At 43.4% G+C, this 27,434-nt stretch overlaps 1 protein-coding gene across 11 annotated transcripts in view; it reads right to left on the bottom strand.

The window, feature by feature from the left end:
- The window catches only part of EPS8 (EGFR pathway substrate 8, signaling adaptor), an 861,544-nt gene that overhangs the window by 686,421 nt on the left and 147,689 nt on the right, over nucleotides 1-27,434 (bottom strand). The window lies entirely within an intron of this gene.

The raw sequence follows: 27,434 nt of genomic DNA on the forward strand, positions 1-27,434 counted from the left end.
CCTCCCCTAAGCCAATACCATTTTATGATTCTGCTTCTCGCACTGTGAAAAAGCAGTGGGGCGACGCTCCTCCGCCCACATAGAGGAGCCGCCCCTGGGTTACGACATTGTGTAGTCTCCGTTGGGCCCCTTTATTGCCCCGTTCCTGGCATCTAACCCTAAACGTTCAATGAATACTGGTAGATTTATGCCAATGTAATTGCACCTTGCACTTCCAAAGTTTCACTAATGCCAGGCTTTCAATCAGGATGCCAACTTTGGATTGTAAATAGCTTTGCGTGCTCTTTTGTGACGTTGGTTCCAGAGCAGAGCTAGCAATTGCGGAGACTGGGGGTCCCATTCCTGTGCGAGGCGTTTCCGGCAGGTGAAACCCTTTTCGTTCTCACTCATAATCGCATCACAGGAGACTTCCCGCATTTGCAAGACTGATCAGGGCTCTCATTTTAATACTTTCTTACGTACAAAGCTCTCCTTTAGGGAAACCGTCCCTCAGAAACACGGCACCTGCATGGCTCGGAGCAGAAACAATTACCTGCCCCTCCTTACTTGCTTCTAGAACTTGAAAATATCGCGTCACCCTTGGGCACACTATGTCCGTGGACTAAATATAGTTGAACAGGAAGCGCGCTTTGGAAGTAAACAGACCTTGACCATCACAGGAAGGTAAATAGGCGTTCATGGCGCAGCCATATAAAAGGCTGCCGTGCCTCGGTTTCTGCACTGAAGCGAGGCTCCACCGTGCGCGCGTGACAATGGCCGTCTCCGCTGCGGTTATCTGTACCTTGCAGCTTGCGGGGCAGCCAGGGCCGAAAAAAAGGAAATGTGTTGGTTTTCACTAAGTGGCTAGGCGTGAGAGCGCTCTTCCCTTTTCCATTTACTTTCAACAGGATTTGTTCAGGCCAACATACAAAGGGGTTCAGATTTCCTAAGCTTATCTGGTAGCCTGGACAACACTCCTCAATGTATCATTTCCTCTTTTACAAACTAGACAGTACAATAACCTTCAGACTCCGAGGATGGCAAAGCCAGCCAGCGGGTGCCCTCATAAAGTCAGACACGAGAAGTGGAATGAGAGCTGGCTGGTGCACATTTTACTAAACCAAACAGATCCAGCGTTGGGAAATGGAAAAGTAACGGGAAAAACCACAGCATTACCTCAAACAATAACCAAATATTAAGGAATATATTTTGGTAATATAATGGAGGCCATACGCCCAGTTTAACTATCTCTACATTTGAGGAAAAATAGTAATGTTTTAACCCCAAATGGATTATGCGTAACTAGCATAATCTCATGTAGCATAATCACGCAGAATCACCCTAAAATTCCACAAGATTGTGCGGAATTAGGTAATAGGCAATAAGGGTAACTCTGCATGAACCTTTGTTTTCCCAGTGCAAAAATGCTCCCCCGCGTCCAAAATGGACGCAAGAGTGCATTTTGAGCCAAGAAAATGCTCGTGCTAGCTAAATGTGCACTTGGAGTTAGGCTCCCCCCCTCACACTTACTCTCAGCATTTAGTGCTATTTGCTTAGCCCAAAATGCACCCTTTCTTACCAAAAAAATGTGAGGATGCATCTTGTGCTAAGAAATAGTGCTAAAAACAACATGAACAGCAAGCGCAAGCACACGCTAGCACTCACTAAATGTGTCATCAAAGAGTAACACGGATTTACAAAAACTACCAGATTTCTCTGGCTTAAATGAAATTCCGAAAAAACAACAGTTGATGGACAGAATGCAGAACAACGTCATACATTCACCCTCTCGTGTGTTTTGCTGTTCACCCTATGTGGGAAGGGTATGCCCAGACGTGGGTCCCGTGCTCACTACGCCACTGGAGTCAAGCTATCCTGGCTGAAGAGGGGTGAAACCCCGAAACCGGTCCTAGGATGCTGGATTCCGGTCCAGGGAAGACATGGCTTGGCAGTTCGGGCTGGACTGTTCCCATGAGGCACAGGGTCAAGACTGATTTGCATACGGCCATGTCTGAACTGGGGTGGCGTGGTGAGCAAAATAAAGATGGATTAAACCCAGATCTGTGACGGGGGGTGAATGTTCTGCCAATGTGCAACATTCCGTCCATCATCTTGTGTGTTTTAAATGAAATTCCGCCCAGGCCTAGTTGAAAGCAGGGGCAGGTGTACACAGTTTGTGAATGATGCATTGGCAAGTTATAATTCATTTCAGGAGGAATCTCTCATTATATGTGGCTAAGTCTAGTAATTATCACCAAGTAACTAAAAACAGTTGTAAGGATGGTTAATCAAAGGGACTCGCCATGAGCCATTCACTCTTGGCTGTGGTTTGGGTGCTACAGAACAGGATATTTAACAATATGCGCTTTCAAGCACTAACAACGCACTTAACTGAAGTTTGATAGGAAGAATTATATATTAACTTTAACATTAAATGTTATTAGGAAACTCACTTTTGTCATGAAAGATACATGGGGCAATATTAAAACATAATATATGCTAACGTAGTTTTGATCTTGTGTTTTCATACTACTACGCTATCACCACCGATTTTTTTTTCTCATTCCAGACTGTCCCAAATATAAAAAAAAACAAACGGAAATGTTCATTCTGAAAACTCCAAGGCCATCATTTATCGGTAAACAATTATTTCAACTGGTAAGGCAAAAACATCTGCTAAAAACAGTCTTCTGTCGATTTTGCCACAATAAGAGAAATGAGAAGAGGCGATTTAAAAATGCTTCTTTTAATGGAAGAAGAGTTCCCAAACAAGAAAAAGAGGAGTATAAAAAAAGCAACCCTTCAGTAAGAGAAATAGGGGTCAAAACAGTACATCACGTCTATTTTTATATTCTCCGAGATCTGTAAGAGGAGACATAAACCTCTGGAAGCACGTCATTACAGACAGTTGGCAGCTGCCTTTTCCAAGAATAAGGTCTCCTAGCATGCGAGGGATTACCTTTGTGCTTGGATGTCCATGGGTGACACCAGCACAGGACGATCCTGGGTGATCCAGCACTCTTCTGCATATCATTAAACGTCGAGATAATACATTACTAAAGTGGCCTACACTTATTACAAGCATTTAGGTCCGCCTTTACGACTCCGCCTTCTGCTAGACTGAGTTACCAATTTGTTCAAGTATATATTTTGTGTACTTTGCCGCTCCCAGAGCAGTATTTTCTCTCAGCTTATGCTATTGGCCGGTTGGTGCATCGTTCCACCTTACAGGGACTACTTTCTATGCAATGCACGCAGGACTATTCTAGATCTTAAAAGTTAATGGAACGATCACCCATTTAATTCTTTATGCCATACTTGGAACATATACAGAAAGTTATCCCTTTAGCTTCAGCATTAGAAAGCTTAGGTATTTAGCGAAACCTACATTTTGCAAAACACTACAATAAATTTACAACAAGATCGGCACATGCAGAAAGGGGATTTTGATCACGGGCGAGTTTAGACGTGTTGTTGCGACACACTACACAAAAGGCTAGGAACATGTACATGCAGAAAAGGGGTGTGGTCATCCACTTCAGCCACTGGGTTGGTTGCACAAGCCTCTATTGTTTGTTTCTTGAGTTTTGCCATCAGCCTACATACTTTGCATAAGTTAGCATTCTTTTATATGGATGTTTAATTGGTACTAGGGCCTGAGAGAAGAGTCCCACTGCAAGTAACAAATGGGCTTTCGTTTTAAACGCCATCCTACAGGGGCATCTCTCCTGCACAAGCCTGGCAGCTCTCCTCGTGTAGGGGCATAGGAGTTTGTTCTCTGTTTTTGTACCCGTAGCTGCAGTCAACACTGCTCTGAAGTACAGCATGCAATGCAAGGCTCTGAGGCACCCCTCAGAAGCTCTTCTAATGCTGGTGATGGGCAGCTGGTCTGCTCACGCTGGGCAGTCTGCTGAACACATGAGAACTAAGCTCCGTTTTCCTTCTCCATCTGGCAATTCTCTCTCGATCCCCAGCCCCTGGGCACTACTCTGAAGTTCAGACTTTAGGAGCTTCAGGAATGAGGTGGCCAACACTTCTGTACACGTTTTATTCTTTGCTATTTCTGCACTTCATTGGTGTTGCAATATAAATCTTACGCAGGATGGAGATCAGTGTGTATTTTATATATATATATATATATATATATATATATATATATATCTGAACTAACTATAACGGGGGAATTTCATTGGTTTTTTACGAGTGAAATATCCACCTAACTATAACATGTGTGAAACCTATGGTCTTTTAAGTGAATTTGCAAGGTTTTTTAAATGGTAATTCCTAACTATAACGTGTGTGAAACCTATGGTTTTTTCAGTGAATTTGTACGGTTTTTTAAATGCTAAGTTATTTATGTATTATTATTTTTTTAATATATTTATTTTACAATAAACTACGTATTTTTTTTTGGGGGGGGGGGGGGTTTCACCGTGCGCACCCCCGCGATTTTTTCCCCAAAATTTTTTTTAAAAAATGTCTGCCTTCGGGGTCCTTCAGGGACCCCCTGACAAAGGCTAGGGGGTCAGGAACTCTCTACCCTGCCCCCTTTTCACGTTCGCCACCTTCCTTTTTCACTCTCGCACTGAAAACAAACAAAATGGCGGCCGACACTTCCTGATTTCGACCGATTCGAACGTTGACTAACATGTAACCACCAATCAGAATTACGCTCGCGCACGTTAGGGTGCTCGCACGGTGCGCGCACGGTGCGCCCTTATAGATATTTATATGATTTTCAATGCTATTTTCTCAGGAACTACTGAACAGATTGACACCAGACCTGCAAAAGGCACTTCCCTGACCTGAGGACTACCTCTCTGCCAAATTTCAAGTAATTCTGTTCAGCCGTTCGGGCTGTACCTTCGACTAAAGGTCCTATGGAAAAATGCATGGGGAAAACGCGTTTTGGGACCCTCTTTTTTCTCGGCCCCCGCTTGACGAATCACCCCGAGACTTTCAGGGTAGGAGCTGAACGGAGCGCCCCATTTGTTTTGAAAATTTTGCGAGGATTCGTCAACCGTCGCCAAAGTTATTCAAAATAGAATTTTCAGATTTCCTATGGAAACTCGGTCCTAACTATAACTATCTACTGGCGACCGCCAGTAGATAATATATATATATATATATATATATATATATATATATATATATATATATATATATATATATATACATCCACAAAGTGCTCAGATTAGAAGCCGCACTCTGCTGACAGGTCGGCTGTCAAAACCTCTTTATTTCAAAAACATGCAAATTTCCATCTTGTTCATAAATCTCCCGGCCTTACGCGTTTTGAAGCCTTCGTGCTTCTCATCAGAGGCCGCATCAGGTAAGAGTTCATTGCTGCCACATCCCTACTGCATGATTTTATTAACTTTTATTGGCCTCCGGTGTGCCCTTAAAATCAAGTCCATTTTTTATAAGATGCATGCTGGGGCATGTAGTTATTTTAGCATTTTTTCTACCCTTCAGTGGGTTTCTTTCCTCCATGCTACATACGAGATCACTTTTTCAACCCTCCAGTGGTTCCCAGATGAGACCTTGCATGTTTGCAATTCTTTACCTTTAGCGCCGATATAGAGGGGATGTGGCCCCTCTACCTGTCCTTCAATGCTTTACAGGCGGTGCGTCGCTCCCACGGCCGGAGCCGCCGTGCTATTATGCATCCACAAAGTGCTCAGATTAGAAGCCGCACTCCGCTGACAGGTCGGCTGTCAAAATCTCTTTATTTCAAAAACATGCAAATTTCCATCTTGTTCATAAATCTCCCGGCCTTACGCGTTTCGAAGCCTTCGTGCTTCTCATCAGAGGCCGCATCAGGAAAGAGTTCATTGCTGCCACATCCCTACTGCATGACTTTATTAACTTTTATTGGCTTCCGGTGTGCCCTTGAAATCAAGTCCGTTTTTTATAAGATGCATGCTGGGGCATGTAGTTATTTTAGCATTTTTTCTACCCTTCAGTGGGTTTCTTTCTTCCATGCTACATATACGAGATCACTTTTTCAACCCTCCAGTGGGTCCCAGATGAAATTTTGCATGGGGTACCACCATCCAAAGAAAGGCGCAACACCAGGAAACAGACTCCAAGGGCAAAGTTGAGAGTTAAATGATGATTTATTCAAGCATCAAGTGTCCAAATGACGCGTTTCGGCCGCCAGACATGCGGCCTTGATCACATTGCGCTGTACTGGTGAATGAGTGGTATTTATATATATGTGTGAGTGGCAGTGTTTTTACTATGTTCATTGCAATGACTGAGTAGTTTTGCAGCGTGTGACTGTGGGCAAGACGCAGTAAAGCACATGTGTGACATCATGTTTTACTACAGTTAGTAACACCAGTGTAAACAGACTATAAAACTGTCAACTAGCTGCTGAAGCCGGTGATTGCCTCAGTCCTCTCGCACATGCATCGTGGAAGCTGGTACAAGAGCACATGGCGTTCCCAGATGCAGCCAACCGATCGTGTAAGTACACATTAAAACGGAAAGCATGTCCCTCGTAAGCAATCATGTTAGTGTTACTGATTGCTCATAACTAGAAACGCGAGACCTAGCACAATAGTGTGTGTGTCCGTGACTCCCTGCTCTTGGCGCGTCTCATGAAGCACAAAGTGAAAGCGCTGCAAGTGAGCAAAGGCTAGTGATAAGATGTGCGCGTCTAGCCCCGGTACAGTAAAAATGCAAACAAACTAAATAACTGCATAAATGCAAAACAAAGCTGCCACTTAATACAACAAAAGTTGAAAGTGTGAGTGAGGGTGAAATGTGCACATAGGTGTGTATATACATGTTGAGGAAGGCGTGAGTGCGCATATAGGCCAAAATATATAAGTGTGGTGTTTGTACCTCCTCAAGAGCATTTGAGGGACATAAAAATGCATAGAATGTAGTAATAAAAAGTGTGAAAGCGCAGGAAATATTCTAGAGTCTACCAGTGCTTGTTCAATGTATCCCTTGCAATGAAGCAATGGGTGTATTGCATAGCGTATTGTGAAAAAGTGACATTCTAATTCATAATCATAAGCAAACATGGTCTAAATACATGTGTTGCCATTCCTGCCGCAGCATTGGTTACAAGCCTGTAGTGCCTATATATATACAATACCGGGTAAGAAGAGGCAGCGACAGAATAAGCCACGTATTCCCGTCACAAAGAGCGGGAATGACCTCTTTACCCGATGTAACCCTCGACTAGAGGATACAAGGTTCAAGTCGAACATTTTTGTGGAACAATCTTTTCAATTTTTCTCACCAGGAGACCTATCAATATTAGTGTCCCCTTCACTCAGATAAGGTGCTGATGAAAGCCCACTTGACCCTTCGGGGCACTAGAGAGGGCTGAAACATGTCGACCTCTTTTATGGACGTATTTTTATAGTGCACCAGACCTTAATTTGTCTGACTTGTGCACGGAAAGCGTTTTTAGCCAACTCAAACCCAGTTTTATTAAAATAACATACTGGTTTTACGAGTTTCTTAATCTTTATTCACTATAAATCACTTCACCACACACCAACACTTTTCTACGATCACTACTGAAAAAACCAGAGGAAAAACCTCCGGGTGGAGGAAGCACTCATTAACCCGATGATGATGCTGTCACGTTGTTAAGCACAGAGCGGACAATCAAAATATACCGCTGTATTCCACCTGCAAAAACGTGATTGAGGGTTTCTTAACAGTACTTTGTACTGTGTATGTTTACCCTGGTTCTTTCAGGACCAGTGATCCACTCTCTACCTGATATTTTGACATTTGAGAAAAAGAAGCCGAGTGGGTCACAAACCCTTCTTTCTCCCTCCAATTGATTTATATATATATATAGATATATATATATATATATATATTCACAGAAAAAACAATAGGTTTCAGGGGCGTTATAGTTAGCTGGACATTTCCCTCGTACAAAACCCTAGAAATTCCCCCGTTATAGTTAGTTCAGCTAACTATAACTCGCGCCCCCCCCAATGCACTGCTGATGACGTCACATATTACATCACTCATGACATGGTCAGTGACATCACTCATGACATCACTGATGACATCTGAAATGACATCACTGATGACATCATTGATGACGTCATCCAGTGAGTGTGTGTTTCTGTAAATTTTAAATATGTTTAATATATATATAGGGAAAAACCTATGGAAGAATGAGTGGGTGTATAAGTGTGTGAATGGATGATTAAGTAGGTGCGTGACTGACTCTATAAGTGAGTCATTAAATGTATCTTACTGCAGACTAGTGACTAAACTGTGTGAATGTCTGTATTTGTCTGTCTGTTGGTGTATAAGCGGCTGCATGGTTTTGTGAATAGCTATATGAGTGTCTCTATGGGTTATTGATTGGTTGTCAGAGTATCTGTATGGGTGCCGGAGTGTTTGTGTGGGTGGGGTGTGTGTAACTCTGTGCATACATGTGTAAGTGGGTGATTCTATGGGTGCATGGTTTTAAGAGTGCATCTGTGATGGACTGTATGGTTGGGTGAGTGTATGTATGGGTGTGCTAGTGATTGAATGTATATTTCAGTGGTACATGTGTGAGTAACTACATATGTGAAAGGCAGTATATATGTGTGTAAGAGTATATAAGTGGGTATATGTGAGAGTGTGTGATTGTGAAAGTGACTGTATGGATGAGTGTGTGCTTGTATCAATGATTGTATAAGAGCGTAAGAATGTGGTACTATTTTTATGAGTAAGTGAACTTGTGTGTGTATAACTGCATAGGTGAGTAAATGGGAGTGTGATTAATTATTTGCATGACTGACTAGGTGTGAGAGTACCTCTATGGATGATTGGTGGTGTGTGAGTGTCTATGTAGGTGTATAAATGCATATGATAGTCCTGTACTGAGTGACTGTAAGTATGGGTGACTGTACAGGTGAGTGAGTGGATGGGTGTGTAGATCTAAGAGTCAATGAGTGGGTATGTAGTTATTGGTATTGGAGTATCTATGGTTTTGAGAATGGACGTCTGAAATTTTGATTGAGTATATCAAAGGGTGTGAGAAGATGCTCTAATTTATCACATGGATGACGTCATCAGTGATGTCATTTCAGATGTCATGAGTGATGTCATCAGTGATGTCATCAGTGATGTCACTGACCATGTCATGAGTGATGTAATATGTGACGTCATCAACAATGCATTGCGGGGGCGCGAGTTATAGTTAGCTGAACTAGCTATAACGGGGGAATTTCTAGGGTTTTGTACAAGTGAAATGTCCAACTAACTATAACGTCCCTGAAACCTATGGTTATTTCAGTGAATATATATATATATATCTCCCCAAAGTTAAGTGATGACCAGGACACTCCAGGATGCTTAAAATATGTATTCACAGAAATGCCTGGGGGGCTGAAACGCGTCATGGCTGTAGAGGTCCTGGAGCAATCTACATTACAACCTATTTGCACAACGTTGTGGTCCGTGCCCGTTTTTCCAAACAGGAGCGAGTGAAATGAGAATATATATATATATATATATTCACTGAAAAAACCATAGGTTTCACACATATTATAGTTAGCTGGACATTTTACTGATAAAAAACCAATGAAATTCCCCCGTTATAGTTACTGCAGGCAACTATAACTCACGCGACCGCAATCCTCTGCTGATGCTAATACTGTATTTAGACACTTATTTGCCCATGTCTTCTTCCATTAAATTTTAGCTTTACATATATTACAAATATATTTTTTTCATAAAGACACATATGTCATCAGCAGAAGATTGCGGTCGCGTGAGTTATAGTTGCCTGCAGTAACTATAACGGGGGAATTTCATTGGTTTTTTATCAGTAAAATGTCCAGCTAACTATAACATGTGTGAAACCTATGGTTTTTTCAGTGAATTTGCAAGGTTTTTTAAATGCTAAGTTACTTTACGCCATTCGTGGCGTGCGCGCCCTGTTAACGCAGTTCGTTCCGTGCGCGCACGGTGCGCTTCGCGCACCGTGCGCGCACAGTGAGCACGCGGTGCGCTTCGCGCACCGCGCGCCCACTTTACGCAGTTAGTGCCGTGCATGCACAGTGGTCACGCGGTGCGCTGCGCGCACCGCGTGCCCACGTTAAGCAGGATGGGCCATGTACGCACGATGCGCTTCGCGCACCGTGCGCACATGGGGGACATATTTTGCGCATCTTTGTGAAATGTATTCTTTGTTAACTTCTTAGATGTTTGAAGCCATGCGGGCACCATTTGCACACGGGGTGGGGAGAATGTGGATAATTTTTTTTTTTGTACAATTTTTTACCGTACGCGTAATCGACGATTTTCCGAAAAAAAATGTTTTTTTTTTTTTTTGGGCTTGGGGGTGGTTTGGGGACCCCTGTATCAATGCTGGGTGGTTAGGATCTCATGAAACTGCCTCTTTACACATTTTTTGGGGTTCGTTTTTGCTGCCCAACTCAGGAAGCGAGAGACAAAATGGCGGCCGCCGCTTCCTGGTTTCGACCGATTCGAATGTTTACTAAGATCTAAGAGCCAATCAGAATCGCGCTCGCGCACGCCACCGTACGCGTACGGTAAGCTTACGGTAAGCTTACGGTAAGCTTACGGTAAGCTGCCACAGATATATATATTGATTTAAAGGCTATTTTCTCAGAATCTACTGAACAGATTTACACCAAACCTACAAAAGGCACTTCCTTGACCTGGGGACTACCTCTCTGCCAAATTTCATTAAATTCTGTTCAGCCGTTCGGGCTGTAGCCCTGTCTAAAGGTCCTATGGAAAAATGCATGGGAAAAACGCGTTTTGGGACCCCCCCTTTTATCTCAGCACCCGCTTGACGAATCCCCCCGAGACTTTCAGGGTAGGAGCGGAGCGTAGCGCCCCACCTATTTTGAAAAATTCGCGAAAATTCGTCGACCGGCGCCAAAGTTATTCAAAATAGAATGTTGCGGATTTCCTATGGAAACGTGGTCCTAACTATAACTACCTACTGGCGACCGCCAGTAGGTAATATATATATACACACACACACACACACACACACACACACACACACACCCCTACACACACAAACACACACACACACACGCCCTGGCACGCTCATATTGAAATATTTTTTTAAAGAAAAAAAAGAAGTATGACCTTTTGGCAACATTATTCCACTTGAATTCCATGCTAATTTGGCTACTGTTTTAAAGGCACAAACAAGTTGGAACCTGATTTTACTGCCGGTAGTATCCATCCTTTCTCTACATAACTCAAACAGACCTGCCTATGAAGTGCCTTATACAATCAGTCACCTAAGTGTTTTACAGTTACCTAGCATATTCTCCATGAGACATTCATCACTGGTGGCAACATCTTCTAAATGTTGCTAATACTGCAAAAGCAGCAATGCAACGTCATTCCTGAAGGCAGGATTCACAGCGTTTTGTGACCTAAACTTAATTTAGGTGCATAACAGTACCATGGAATATAGGCTAGTACTGATTACTGTGTGCAGTAATAATAAGTTCAGGATTGTGGCAGGAAAGGATGTGTGCCCATGGTGTGGCCTTGTAAAGTGCAGCTTGTGGGTATTCACAAATATTTTTGCTAATCATTTCCCACCACAAAAAATTAAAAGTACTAAAAGTACTCATGCAAAAAGATCCTGCCCTTCCAGGGTGGCAAGAGAAAAACACACATCCATCGTTCACTGCGGTCTACTGGAATGGGTTTCTCTATAAAAACATATATATACATTTGTGTATTTGCACAAATCTGCTAAACTTACTGAAGCAGACTGTCTTCTCCGTGGACAATTGACTCTAGTTAACTTAATGGAGGAGAAAGCGTGGAAATCTACGACTGGCCCATTTTGTAATGCATTATTCCATGATTTTTTGAAGAACTCAAAAGGCTGTTACTGTTGGCAAATTGTAGGTGTAAATTTACAATGCACAGCTATGCAACATGTTCATCATCATTTTGAGAATTCACCCTGATAGACAATGCATGAAGTTTCTGAAAGTCCAAATGTTTACAGAATGCAATAGAGTTAACAATGACAATTCAACCAAAGGGCCAGCACGTACCATTTTATATGCCTTTAGATCCATCATAATTCTACCCTGGTTCTCTGGAGGAGAACGAACAGGTATTAAAAAAAGAGAACCACAAAATGTACTATTTACCAAGTTCATCTTTGATCCTACCAAAAGCCAGATGAATATTGAACACTAAAGTGGAAGTCATACGTCTGAGGTGCACAAGTCAATGACAAATCGAGGAAAAGACTCAGATTATTATACTTATCCCCACCACCTCCAAATGTTTAGTAGCTAAAATTCACATTCTCATCAGTTATGATCTTTTTGATGTCATTTGACACAAGGGGAGAAAGAATATTGTGCCTTCAGGTACCAAATTGCTTCCCATCCTCTTGAGACATAAGAAGGGGAGTAAGGAGTAGCAAGTGATGCCACGAAAATTAAAATATTTCTTGCTACAGGCGTGATTCTGAGACAACACATTGGAATTCCCACAAAGTAAATTAAAACAGAGTGGTTTCTGTTTGACAATAATCAAAGGTAGGCAAATGTATGACTTTGTAAGACAACGAGCGGTGTCAACCACAGTTGAGAGTAATTTATCTACTGCCCAGGGTCAAATGATTTGGTGCAAGTAGAGAGGCAATCAAAGTAGGTTTGAACCATTAGTTCTTTAGAGAAAAATTAAAACAAGTGTAAGGTGTATTTATGATCGACTTAAGCTTGTGATCAATTACTATTCCACCAGGTAAGATTGCCTCAGCTTAGTGTACATTGTTAGAGTCTTGCTTTACTACTGAGAAAGGGCAAGTTTCTTTGATAGTAATGCTGTATTTCTAAGACTAGTAACAAATGAAAATGTAGCGTTTATAAATGTTTGTTCCCCGGTGCCAGGGATGTTCGGAATCTGCTATTTCATAGCTACTAATGAAGGCTGCCACCTGAAAATATATATATTACACACTTACACACACACACACACCCCTCCCCCCCAAAAAGGCGCGTTCTACCGGCATGCCCCAACCAAACCCCCAGCATGCACCAAACCGCAGTTTGGTGCATGCCGGTGGAAACCGCGCCTGTGGAGATGTGTTTGAGGCCAGCAAGCCCCCCTGGACTGATGCCAGGAGCAGGGCACCGAGAGGCAGTGGTCGTTTGGTTGGGAAGGATTAATTTTTGTTCATGAATTGGACTATACTGGACTTATGGTTTGTAATAATACCGCTGTTGAACAGTATTTCACTGACATTTTGCAATGAAAAATATATGAAAGTCTGCTTGGGGAGTGGCAAAAATGTGTGTTTTTAAAAAACTGCTTTGCTCACTCGTAACTGGCAAAAGATTAACCCATTAAATTACCTCCACAGCTAAGGAATTTTGTGTATTGATTCTATATTATAATGCAAAGCAATTCGTTTTTTATCAGCAGTTTGTACATAATTGCAGCAATTACCGCATTTTGGTTTCCTTACATATCGAGATCCATCTGAAGTCTAAAACTGCTGAAAAACGTTGCATTTAAAAATGTAAAGCAACCAAGTAATCCAATAATAGCTGGGAATGAAAACGAGAGTATTTTGTTTATCTGTTTATAAAGCGTGCATTTTGAGTGAGCAAAGATGGCGATTAGCTCGGACTGGAAAAGGCTGCCAAAGCCGAAACAAGGCTCAGAATTGTTTGATCGCAGTATGGCCTGAAGAATAAAGAAGTGAATTTTACACAGTCTTCGAGTGCAAATTCTCTTTTTACTGAAGCAGTTTGTGATGTGATTATATATAAAATCTCAACAAAAACCTCTTACTCCAGGGTGGACCTGCACTCCATGGCGGGGAATAACTGTACATTTTACTGCACCAGCTAACAAGAGAGTCCACACGTCAGGTTTTCACAGGACCAGCAGAAGTTTCCTTCAAGACATTTCTTGAAGACACGTTTCGGCTGTCAAATAGCCTTTCTCAATTCAAACTGCCGTTTTAAAAAGACTAGTTCATGTGCTCTTAATATACACTTGATTTACTAAACATACACAACATAGTATGGAATTATCCCAGTTTTCAATGCTCCTTGGGTGCTCTAAATTTTGTTACATTCATTAAAGTGTTCCTACTTCATCATAGGTAAATCTTTTGTTATTCAGCACTCTAAATAAATGTTTGAATATTCACATTGAGGAAATTCCAAATGTTATTTTTTTAAAACATCTCATTTCGAGCACAACAGTAGCTTTTTACCTTTCTGTGTAATAATTATGGTGTTTCACCACCCGGTCCATCAATGAAACATGACCCCTGTCCGCACCGCCAGTCTATCTATCTATCTATCTATCTAGAGAGGATCAGAGAGGGAGAAAGAGAGAGGGCAGAAGGACAGAGAGAGGATGGATAGTGAGGAACAAAGCAAGGGGGAAGAAGGGAGCGGATTTGCTTTGCGCATTTTTGCCCGTGTTGCTTTTAGTTCCCCAGTCCGGCTCTGAAATTCAGGGCAAAATGATGCCTGCATCACGTGTTGGTTTCACCTCCCAGATCAGTAAGGGACCAAAGCAAGGAAGACAAATTGAGAGTAATTGTAACGGTCAGTGAATAATGAAAGCATTTTCTATTCAGGGCTCTTCTAGCTCTTTTTTAGGTCCGTTTGACATCTGTCAAGCATTTATGATTTTTAGATCTCGCCTAGCGTTGCTGCGCACATGCGCAGCTCGCTCAGTGAGATTTATTGCTAATGAGGACTTTTAGAAAAGGGCTTGAAGCCCCACGCCTCATTTCCATTGGCTGGCGTCACAGTTTATGCTAAACGGTGGCCTGCCATTGGAGAGGAGTTTTCTGGGTTGCCTCCCTTTGGCTTTTTTGACCAGCCCATCCGGACTGGATCGCCTGCTTCACAGCTGTCATGAAGCAGTTTCTTATCGCTTATGTTAAAAAGCCGTGCGATCCAGTCCGCATAGGCTGGACAAAAAAGGAGGCATGGCGCCACATGTTTATTTTAGCATCTTGCTTCCATTTTAAAGTGAAAGCGCGATGCAAAAATAAACAGCGGCTGCCTGGCGAGTGCTTTTTCAACTTACTGAGCGCGGCGCTGCTTCACGGACACCGCGCTCAGTTTATTTATATATTTCTTAATTTTAGCACTGAGCGCAGCGCCCACTTCTAGGACATCGCGCTCAGTGTTAAAGTTAAGAAATATATAAAGAAACTGAGCGCGGTGTCCGTGAAGCGGCGCAGCGCTCAGTTTTAAACTTAAGCATTTGCAGTGCAATCGGTCAGATTACATTGCAAATGCAGGTTCACAGAAGCCGGTGATGTATCTTACGGCTTAAAGACCTCAGGGGTATATAAAAACATGAGACCGCCCCGATGGCTTTGAAAGCTGGTGCAGGCAAACAGTGTTAATTAAATGTCGGAGCGTAGCTGCATAAGTGCCAAGTTATTTACTTGAAATGGCGGGGAATTGCTCCTTTGTTCATGGGTGTCGATATCTGACGGAAACTGCATGGAGCCGGGCACTCATCGTTGCCTTTTCACCTACAAGTGCAAACGTTTACTCCTCTCCTTCGTGCCTCTTCATTGATACAAAAATATCTCATGATTGAAATATCAGTTAATCTGTTTTTTGCTCTTTTAACTTCCTATCGTGTTTAAGTGATGACAGATTGTTCTGGTGGCGTGATGCAGGAACCAGAGTGTTTCATAAATGCCACTAGATTTTGGTATTAAACTTAAGCATTTGCAATGCAATCGGACCGATTGCATTCCAAATGCTGGTTTTATAGGCAGGTTAAATGATAGGTCCAGGACCACAGGGTGTGGAACCGACGCCAAGACTCGAACACGGTTCCACAGTTGCAAAGTCCGCAGATCCGCCACATCCTCTTGCCAATTGCAGTTGGCATGCACAGCTGGCAATGTCCGATTGCTGACATGGGATGCCTGCACTCGCCCCCTTACTGGTTGTGCATGAATCATGCTTCTACACAGTTCCAGATAGGATCACTGCACATATGTGCACCTTTCCAGTTCTTCGAAGCCCTGTTTTCTGAGTCTTAAGCCCTCATACGTTCATTCCTCTACCCTCACATTTGGCCCTGGACTGCCAGTCTCTGAGTACCCTCACTCCCAGACTTCATATGTTGGTCTTCTGTTTCACGTTACAATGTTGAAAGTCGCAGCTTCCTGCGGCAGCTCCGGGGCTGCATATGGAAAGCACCTGATTGATTTTTACGCACATGTTTTGTTTGGCCCCTCACCTCTCCCACCGCAGCCCCCACCCCAAGAACCACGATAGGGGCGGAAGTGCCCAGGAATACACATCTCCGTGCCGCTGAACGCTTCAGTGTTTGAGGAGTAAATACGGCATCCCCAGGTAGAGGTAGATATGCTGGGGATAACTGTTAGCACAGGGTTATAACAGTTCCATTTACTGCGGGGTTCCGGGACTCAAGTGTTTTATTAATAAACAGATTACACTTCCAGATACATTTTACATTGGAAGGCTCACCCTTTTCGATTGTCTTGCAAAAAGACTTCATTTGCCCAGTGCATTTAAAATGGAGGCTTATGACTCGAGACGTCAACAACAGTGGGTACACACTAGTCTCTTTGCTTTGAATGGAGACTCTCTCATTTACTTTTCGTACACTCTCCTCCTATTTTCATCTCTTGGCAGTGTTGATTTTTTTGTTAGTTAGGTGATGGGGGTTATGAGGACTTCCTCCGGGCGGTGGTACGAGTTCAGGAGACCGTAAGTGGTGGAACTGTGGAAGGTTTGGGGTCTCAGCACAGAGTCATGGTGCCGGGAAACAGCAACTAGTTGTCAGGTATGAACGTGGTGCTGTTCATGGCATATGGCAGTTTGGTGAGGAAAACAAAAAAACACTGGGAGCTGGTGTATTACAGAGCATGGACGTTTGTTGCAGGAGATCACTTATGCTTTTTTGGAAAATTCTTTATAATTGTCAAAAGCAAAACTGGAAGTCCCATAACAGTGTGCTAGGACACCCACAAAACTTTTTTGTTAGGGGCTGCAGGACATGCTGATTTCAATGGTCGAGTAGGTAGTCACCCGCTTTAAAAATCAATAGGTTGCTATAATGCGGGGCTCATACACATCACGATTCACAAAGCGTTTCATCGTTAATGGATTTCTTATTTACCTACAAACAGTGCTTAATTCGGGCCGGTGCTTTCCGGTACTGGCACCCTTTTGTGACTCTGCAACTTATTTTTCTTTACCAGATTTTGAACGCTAACAAAAGAGAGGCGTAAAAGGAACAGAAATGCAGCAACATAGTGATCTAGGTAGAAAGAAGGAATGACGAGCATTAAAAATGCAATATGTCTCGCCTTTCAGCCATTGGCTTTGCTATACAATACCATTAGCAAAGCATATGGCTTTAACTTAATCAAAGGCGAGAGCTATGCTTGTTAAAGCTTCTTGTAGAGCATATATAGCTATTTTGTTTTCTACAACAGTGTACCGGTAAACAGGCACTTAATATTGTCGGAGAAGGTTCCATCAACACTTGTTGAACTCTTGTTTTACTAGGTTTCTTGACTGGGCCCATTTCTTTACTCTACACTACAGCACTTTTCAGTCTATCAAGACTTAGGCCTTCATTACTATGGCAGGCAGACCGCCACCGACAGGCCGTCGGTGGCAGTCCGCCCGCCTTCTTGGGGATCGGCCAAATGGTTCCTGGCACACGGTGCATTTTTCTTGGGCCTCAGCACAAGCGGCACTAGAAAAATGCACGGCGGTCATATTGTGATGGGGCACGCAGAACTGCCGACTCCTTGTCAGATGATCCTGCTCCGAAACAATGGCAGATGGATGCTCGTACGACGGCCATCATAATGAGGTCCTTAGAATTTGCTTGGAAAGTAAGCACTCAAGAAAGTCAATGCCATCTCCTCCCCTACTCCGACGGGTAAGTTGTTCTATCGAAAGGAAACGGCCCTTTGTTAGGAAACCTTGTCCTTATTCACCCTTCACTTTGCTTAGCATTTCCTGCAGATTTTTTTTTATGGAGTAAGCATTTTATTATTTTTGTGCAGGTCCGTTTCATTTCAGACAGGTGTATCAAACATTTGTGTTTAGTCTGCCCTAAATAAACACAGGCATCAGTTCATAGACTTTTCAAAAATACTTCTAATTATTTGTTGAACTCTCGAACAGAGTTAATTGGTTCACTCATTAGTGGCGACTGCTCCCTGGAAGCTGTAGTGGGGTGGAGAAGGAGGGAGAGGGTAGGGGGTTATTAAAAAAAAAAAAAAAAAAAAAAAAAAAAAAGATTACTTACCTGCCGGACGGCTGCCACCTCTCCTCTGCCCTCTTCCTAAAATCTGTTCAAACAGAAAGCACCCAGGCTCGCCTAAGCCAATAACAACACTACATTGCAGCATCGTGGTTGGTCTGAGCGCTGTGGTTGGGTGGTCAGACAGGGAAATACAGCCTGGGTGGAGAACAGGCAAAGTTCACATGACTGTTTGGCCAGCCCAAAATGTGCCACCACTCCTCCCTCCTGCGGTGAGCAGCTCAGCCCCGCCAAACTGCCTCAGCACGGAAAAATAAAATTATAATAGCCTCGTGCTTTATTGCAGTGCTGAAAGGCAGTGGGGAGACGCTCCTCCGCCTTAGTGGAGGAGCCAACCCTGTCAGTCATGCAACCTAAATCTATCAAGCCATCTTTTTTTTGATTTAGGTTTTTTTTAGGTGCAAGTTATGAGTTAATGGGCTGGTTCAACTATTTTTGAACATGCGGACAAATACGGTACAGTTTTTAAGGGAGCAGATAAGGAAAGCTCACGAATTTGTGTTTAGCTGTGAAAAACGAAAAAGATTTACCAGCATGAGGAAATATTTTCATCTTGGGGAGAACAATGAAATGGGTGGAGGAGGAGCGCAAGTGCCTGTTCAGGAAACCGCAACAGCAAGAGAGGCCACGGACAAAACAGTTCTAAGATTCGGCTTCCACAATAAACACGTATGTACCACACACAAAAAAGTTTTGCCATTTTGTATCACAATGTGACCAATCTATTTTACTATTGCGCACCTCAGTGGTACTCATTTAAATACCTGGGAAGGATGAAATGCTGGTATGGCCCTGCTAGGGATTCGACCCCTGCCTTCTAAGCGTCATCAGCGAGTGCCTGCAACCCCGAGCGTTGTTGGGTTACACAATCGAGTACAGAAAGCTAGCACCTAGATATTGGAACACTCCTCTCTCCCTCATCACCGCTGCCCGAATTCAGTCTTTCAAGTGTAATCTCAAGGGCACAGAGATTCAAAATAAAACCGAGGCTTAAATACCAATACTAGTTCTGACAGGGTGGCTAGTCTGTTCCGGATGTCCTTCTCTAAAACCATAAACCACTTACAGGGCAGTGCTGTCTGTATCAGTACAGCACAGCCCTAGCAGACACACACAGGCTTAGCAACACTTCTAGCGTCACTGTCTTCACTATGGGACACGGCGCTTATGTCTTCACCTTCAAATATTTCCAAAAATCACTGTTTGCATCCAAAACTAAAGGCATCTAGGCTATTCGAAATGGATTCTGCAACGCTTCTGCGGAGGGCAAAAGCTAGGACAATTATATTTAGCTCTGTGCAGCGTGAGCTGTCACACCAGAGCGCCAGTGTGTACAAACCAAACAGGAAAGGATGTCATAGGTTGGCAGAAAAACGACTTAAGAACACTGTTGACATGGCGAGCTGAACAGCGCTTTTCCACCATCTCCTGGAACAATGGGTCATTCAGGCATCTAGTAACAAAAAAAGAAGCTATTTTGTTTCCGCCAACACAAAGAACTATACGAGCCAAAATGTTCACGCGAAGGATCAAATTAATTGAGGTTTCTTTCATGGAGTTGGCCTAACACAGAACAGAGCCAGTTCACTTCTGTACACTTATATATTTAAAATCTTCAAATCGGAATAGCACTTTATGAATATAATATCTCCAGTGTGCTAGAAATAAAATAAACAGAAGGCTATACATCATGTTACAGTTGCTGAAATGTACATGCGATGCAGCGCCTCCCTGATGTGAGACTTGCTCGCTTGTTCTTCCCTCATCACGAGTCCCCCCCCTGCAGATCTTCGGTTGCAGAACAGCCTTGGGCGGAGGCTTATCCAGGCCGCGCGCCAGCCTTTATGACGTAAAACCCCGCAGCCACCACACAACTGGGCGTCTAGAATGCATTTCTTCTTCCCCAAACTGAAAATCCCAAAATGTTCGTAGGTTCGTCGGTATGTGGATTTAAAATGTGTCAACCTTGCTAAAAAGCAACATAGCACAGTGCAATGGGGGGCGTGTTGTGTCCTGCTGGACACTCCCCTGAGGGCTGGCCCAAACACACATCCCCCTCACCCATCCAACACAGGCGGCACCAATCAGGTTACCCCGCAAGAGTTCATGTGCTCGTGGCTAGTCTCCAGTACCCTATCTGAGTGTCCGTGTTCTCATTCCCACATTATGTGGGCCTAAGGCCCAGAACCTAACAGGGCGGAAGGGGGAGCTAAAAACATTTGGATAAAGAAATGTATTTCCAGTTATTGAGAGAATAGCCGTGTTTTCATTTTTTTCCTGACTCTAAAAGAAACAGCAGCTTGGAACCTGGAGGCACTGCCACCTAGAAGATTGATTTTAGTGGCATTCAGTAGGGCCAGGGACTGAGACGCGAGGATCCGCAAAGTTGCAAACTTTGGCTCTGCCTATTTGACAAAAAAATCCACAAAGTTGATATAGATCTTATATTCTAAGTGTTCTGGGAAACACGATGCGCTTGAGGGGCGGAGTCTAGTGTTGAGAAACACTGCAGTGTTCTTCTGAAGCCCCGCTCAGCCTGGACGCTCATTGCAGAGTACAGCCTCATTGGGTAGTGTTAGAGCCAGGGATGCCATTGTCAGACGGGAGGCGTCATCTGCACCAGAAGCGGGCGTGGGAGCAACCAGATGCACTGGTGGGGTGGTCATAGCGATCCTTAGCATCCTCCTGAGAGCCACACCAGCTGCTGGTATTTGGCCAAGTTTCACTAAGTGTTGGGAAAGAAACCCCTACAGCTACATCCCTCATGACCACTCACCTCCTCTCTGCGTGTCTACCCGAATGAGTGGTACTGATGGGAGATGGAGAGGCTTAACAGGAGGTTCTGGGGCTGTGGAGGAAGAACCAGAGAGCCGCAGGCATCGCCCTAACAAAAATGGGGAGCTGGGTGAATCAATCAGAGGTGTACGCTGGTCTTCAGGAAAGAGATGAAGACTCGCCTCAATAAAGAAAACTACATCATGCAGCAGAAACAATCCACAAGCACGCTACTTCTCAAGTCCCTTTTTGAATGTATCTTTGCCTTTGGCACTGTACAGTACACAGCTGCCTTTAGCTGGGTTGCACCACACAAATAGTGCACAGATCCAAGAGCAGAAGGGACAATGTACAATTCTGGGGAAATAAAAAAATGCAAATGGATAACACATTCTCCTTTCTTACAACCTTGATTTCTGCACTCATGGGCAAATCCTTTCAGCTTTCCCTGGAATTTCAGAGGATGCAGTCCTAGCAGGAAGAATACTGAGCAAGAGATCATAATGTGCTTCCTAGGCACCAAATGGATAGACAGTTCATCAGGGCAGCCAAACACATGGAGCCAATTGCATGGCATGTGTGAGAAAGTGCCTTCTTTTTCATGGTAACACCTGCTTAGTGGGCTGATTCTGCTAGATTTTTCATTCTGTAAACTGGAAAAAGGATTTTAAAACTATTTTTTATTAATTATTATTAGCTCAATGTAACGGGGACTTTGGATTTTGATAAATAAGGAAATGCGACTTTTAGAAAGTTACTTTTTCACTTCCTTAAGCTCCTAGAGGCTAATCTGCATTAGCCTCCATCTGTCACCCAGCTTGTGAATAGCCCTGATGAGGTGCATTAACTGCTCCCAGAGCAGAAACAATTGCCTTGTTGTAGAGGTGTTTTTGTTCATCTGGCTGGAAGACCAATTAGGCTGTGCCCAGTGCTAGTTAACCTCCTCTTGAGAAGGGAAACACAACCTGAAATGTCTGTTGTGTTCATTTGTATATTGGCCAATTTAAATCAAACATTTCACTAGGAGTTTATCACACACCCTATGCCCCCCTGTCCCAAACAGACACACATTAAACCATACAAGCCATTCAGCATGCGAACAGGACAACAGATATTCCCTGGAATGGCAAACAGCTCAAACCCCAATTCAGTTAAGCAACGAAGCAAACAAACCAGGGTCACAGCTGAATTGCTTATGCTCTCAGACGTGCATATGGAAACTCTCCTGTAACAGAAAAAATGCATCGTAAATTTACCTTCCAGGATGCATTAGCCTGTAAATTAACTTTAATCTGCTGTTATTTCTAAAATCGATATGTGCACACAGTTAGAATGGAGAAGGTCACAGCGTTCTGATGAGAGCTGAAAATCTAATATGAGCCACGTTTACAAACGAATACAGACTGCCAGCCTCCCAGTTATTTTATTATTGCAGATTTGGTCTGTTAAAAACAAAGCAAGCATTTATGTTTATATTAATATAGTTTATAAAGCGTATTTATCTGTGAAGAGATATCCTGGTGCTAGACAGCAATCCAGCCACCTCATATGATCCAAAGACAATTATTGAGGTAAGAGCCATGTCTTAATTGGCAAGTCAATGAGTTTCGCCTACAAGTGCCATTGGCTATGTAATTTTTTTTTTTATATCTCTTGAGCAGCATTGCGTCTGCCATATAGCATGGGTAAAAGAAAAAAAACACCCCCAAAAAACCCAGCGTGATGGAGTGCGTTATAGTGCTTTTTTTTTTTATAGCTTTGGGGGCAGGAGATAAGAGTCACCACGGAGGGATGGAGAACAAGGGGTGGCGGTACAGAAAAAGAAGGGACTGGGGGAAAAAGCACTATGACGCAGCCATCACTTTTATGGTTTATTGTGTGTGGGGGAGCAACACTGAGTGAGGCAGCTGAAAAACACACCCAATACTTTTTCTTCTTGCAAGGTCTAGGAGTCCCGCTCACCCTGCCCTTTTCTGTCTAATGGTTTCAAGATGGGCTCTATAGCTCTCCGCGTTTCTAAAACAGCACCCTTTAACCTGTGCTACACCCCCTTCTTTCTTTAACGTGCCTCATGCTATCTTAGTTTAACAGAGACTCTTAGTAAAAGTTACCTCTATTCACAGGAAATACTGTACGTTCTACAGTGAACTCCTTCAGGCACTTCCATGTTGGCTGCCGAAAGCAGGGTTGGTCTATGAGCAGTAACAGTTTTAAGAGCCCTTCCTTCGTAATGCAGACCCACAGTGGTGTCCAGAAAAGGTTGGAAGAATGCCTAATGTTGGACCAAAGTGTCTGATCTCCCTGCAGGCCGTGACCTCTGGTTAGTGTTGCAATGTGTTTTCTGTGTACAGAGAGATGCCAGTAGCCAGATTTCACACAGTCTTCCAAATACAGGACTATATGGCGGTACTGAAGACTTTAGGTCCTAACCCCTGCCGGGTTAGGGTCAGCCCTTTGTCTCTTAATACTGGTTCCCTCTGCCTTATGGCCACTTCACTTCAAGTTGCATATGTCCACCTCCCTCACTGGAGGATTGCTTAGTGAGCTGAACGTTCACCAAGAACAATAGCTGTTAACTAGTCAGCCATGTTCCCAGTTGTTTGTCATTGTTCAAAAATAGTAATGGTATATAATGCATTTGTAATAGTTACAGTAATGGACATGTTCACTGTGTGTGAGTCTGCTAAAGGAACATCCCACTTTACTAAAAGCAGAGGACCCCACTGAGGAAATGTGCCTAAAAGTGGGCACACTGGTGCAGGGTCACCCTCTTGTCCACGGGTCCAGAGACCAACAAAATAGAGATCAGCACTGGAGTTGGATTAAATAACAAGTTTATTAATCACTCATGAGTGGGACCACATCCACACAACACTCTCAAGTGCTGCAAGGAGGTAGTGCACTGAATTCACAAACTGTCCTTTTTATATCTGTTTTCTGCACTGTAAGCGTGTGAGCAGCAATAGGAAGAACAAGTCTTAGAAATTGTTATCAGCAAACAAGGGCAGATGAATAACCAAATGGTCAGCAAAGTGGAAGGGGGAGCAGACATGCTTATGGCAGCAGTAAATGGTCGACAGTTAACATCTATGACCAGGTGCACTGGCAGCTACAAACCCTCAGCACATACATTGCTTTTAGCTGAGGCAGGAAGTCAACTAAAATAGATAACACTTGCAGAGTGAAAAGACGAGCAGCAGAGGACGGAAGAATTACAAAGGAAACAAAATGAACACCACAGCCAAAATGGCTGTCGCTTATGCGAAGTAAAATATTACACATTTTCACAGACGACCCTTTTAGAATAAGCAAAGACATTTTCTTATGCTTAAAAAAGGGGTATGATAAACATCATGTATATCAATTAACATTATATCGTTGACTTCTCGGTCTATTGCTAAATGGGCATTTACATTTTGGCCATTCGTTTTAGATGGTAGACAAGTAGTACAAGTGGAAATACAGAGGGAACAAAGCATTGGCCCACATTGGATACATAAACAACAAGAGAAGAGAATTGCAATAATTATGAATAAGGCCGATAATATTTTTAGACCCCATACAGAAAATATGTTCCAGAAACATCCAGCCCAAGTCCATGTTCCTGAGTCCTGATGCATCTCAGTAGCTATTTTGTGTAGTTTGGAGATAACCGTATATACAGAAGGTGAATTGTACGGTGTGAAGACACAACAGCTGGATCCGATGATACAGCATACTCCACCTCGATCAGCCAGAATAACATCTAGAACAAGTATTTTCTGCAAAGCCACCATGAGGATCTATGCTTGTTCTTCTGTCCAGTTCCCCAAGGCGGCAGTTGTCCGATTGATCACTGCTTCCATTGTACCGGTGAGGCGACGGACCAGCTTACTGTTCTGTACTGCGCCAACAAAGAAGAAGAATCCTCTGTTAAAGTCTATATTGTTCCCATGGGGTCTCTGTCTGGTCGAATACAGAGACATCGATTACACGTTTTACCCTACTACCAGCATGGTGATCGAACAATTGCAAATCTTGATGGTAGGTTGGGGGAGCTAAAAACACAGGTGGTAGAAGGAAGGCTATGTAAAAGGTACCAGACCAGCCTGGATGTAGGAAGTAGTATGCCTTAGTTCCACACAAAAAATAAGTGTGATGTGATGCAAGGAAGCTGCTTCAGCCTCTCGTAGACATCTGCAACACTGTAGTACAGTTACTGTGGCCCACTGGCACACATCGCCTGTACTTTGTACACAAAGTGGGCCAGTGGTCAAGGCAACAGAAATAACAAGGGGTCCATTTCCTTTAGCCGACCTAGAATTTGGACACACAGTTTGTTGCTGCACTTCCTTTACTATATTCTGCCATTTCTAAAGCACTCCCTTTTGCTCGTGGGCCCCCATCTTCGTTGGGGTAACAGACTTTGTTCATTAGAGGCATAAAGAAGTTTGAACCAAACTGGGCATGAGCCATTGTGAGAGAATGGGAGCGGCGACAACCGGATTCCTTTTATGTTCTGTGGAGGAGGAATCTTGCCATAAACCCAACAGTTAGTAGCATTGCTTACCTGATGTGTCGGATGCAATATTTGAAGAAATTAACTGTTTCTCAGATTTTGCCGGTATCCCTGTTCATGTTGCGGCAAATCAAAATGATGGTGCTCTTTTGCGGCAAGTGATGCAACAGTACTGTTAGGTAAGGAGGCTCCAGGCATTACTTCCTGCACTACCCACATTACCGAAGCGATGATGGCAGAAGTCAAAGTCAGACCAAGGGTGCAGATTGTACAGCAGTTGCACATTGTGGCAGCGATCTCCTTATTAGGCGAGCTCATTTTCATCTCAAACAACAAAATAGATGATGCCCTAAGGTCCTGGGCAAGCGTTGGCTTCTTCACTAATGTTGAGACGAGTAGTCACTAAAAGGCTACCCACCTTTGTAGTCAGTCTTTAACCACCCAGGGCAGTGGCTCAAACAGTCTCTTTCTGAAATGAAGTGTCTTTCTTCCTGGATCGAAGTAGGTATCTAGATGCACCAGGGATCGTGTGGTCCGGGGAGACTTTCTCAGGTCCTTCAGATGACGCAGCTCGTCCTCTCTTGGTGACCAAAATGTCATGATGATCTGTCAGCACAGCAGGGCTCATGAAGAACGAGCTTCCCGCACCTGCTGATAAAAGAAGACAAGCTGTCAGTTAACTGGGACAAATAGTCACTCATCAACATGTCTGGGGTACCTAATACTGGTGCAGAGCAAAGGGCTTGGCGTAAGTGTTGGAAGGCGCTCTAGCACTCAGCCCTCCATGGGAGGGGCATTGGAGTGTATTTAGTCAAAAGGGCCAACAAAGGTTTAATAATGTGCAAAAAACTGTCTACAAAAAGAAGTGAAGCCAATTAGTGCATGTACATCCTTCTGAGTGCGGGGTACAGGAGTGTCTAGAATGGTCTGAATGCGGTCTAGTGCGAGTGCACGTCCCTGCTTAGACAGGAGGTGACCTAAATGGGTAACATGCTGTCTACAAATTTGCAATTTCTTTCGGGAGACTTTGTGATGATGGGAGGAAAGAAATGATAACAATAACAGTGTTCCTTCTTCACACTAGGTAAGGACGCCAGAGGGCATTCTCATTGATAAGAGAAGATCTCTCAACCATTGGATAATTGTTATTTAAAATAACATGCACACCTTCTGGAGAACAACGTTTTGTAGCGCGAAAATATTAAAGCATATCGATACTCACAATGTTGTCTGGTGTGTTAGAGGAAAGCAAAAATGGACATGCTGCAGTGAATTTGTCAAGTCCGAATTCAAGTGACTGTGAAAGTGGACTAGGTGTAGGTGTCCCATTGAATCTTATCGATGTTATCATTGTGCCAGACAGGGAAGTCCTAGGAACCAATTCTTTTTAGACAGAGCACTAAGGGTAGCCCCTGTATCAACCAGAAACCGATCAGTAGATCCCAAGACGTTTGCATCAACATAAGAACCCATTTGATCTACTGGAACCTCAACCGGTTCCTTACCCCATCCTAGGCATCTCTATGCATAATCGGAATCCGCAAGTGCATCAGCAGACTAATCAGACATTTGATATTGATTTCATCTATCAAAAGTATTAGAGTAATTTGGTCCTTGTTCAACTGCCTCAAACCTGGGACAAGCTCATGTACCTCCCCTGTTTCCTGAATTCCCTGGGCGTTCTCTCACACTACCCCTTCCCGTTGGTACTGTTGACCTCGCAAAAGAGGGCACTTAGAACGCCAATGTCCAGTCTCTTTATAATAATGATCAGGTGACAAATTTTCTCGAGGGAGAGGGGGCACTCCAGGTGTATACATTGCACGTCCACGTCTTCCACCTCCCCTAAATGGTGGACCATATACTTGAGCCAACATAA

This window comes from Triturus cristatus, chromosome 4_1, assembly GCF_964204655.1.
Source record: "Triturus cristatus chromosome 4_1, aTriCri1.1, whole genome shotgun sequence".
Lineage (NCBI taxonomy): Eukaryota > Metazoa > Chordata > Amphibia > Caudata > Salamandridae > Triturus > Triturus cristatus.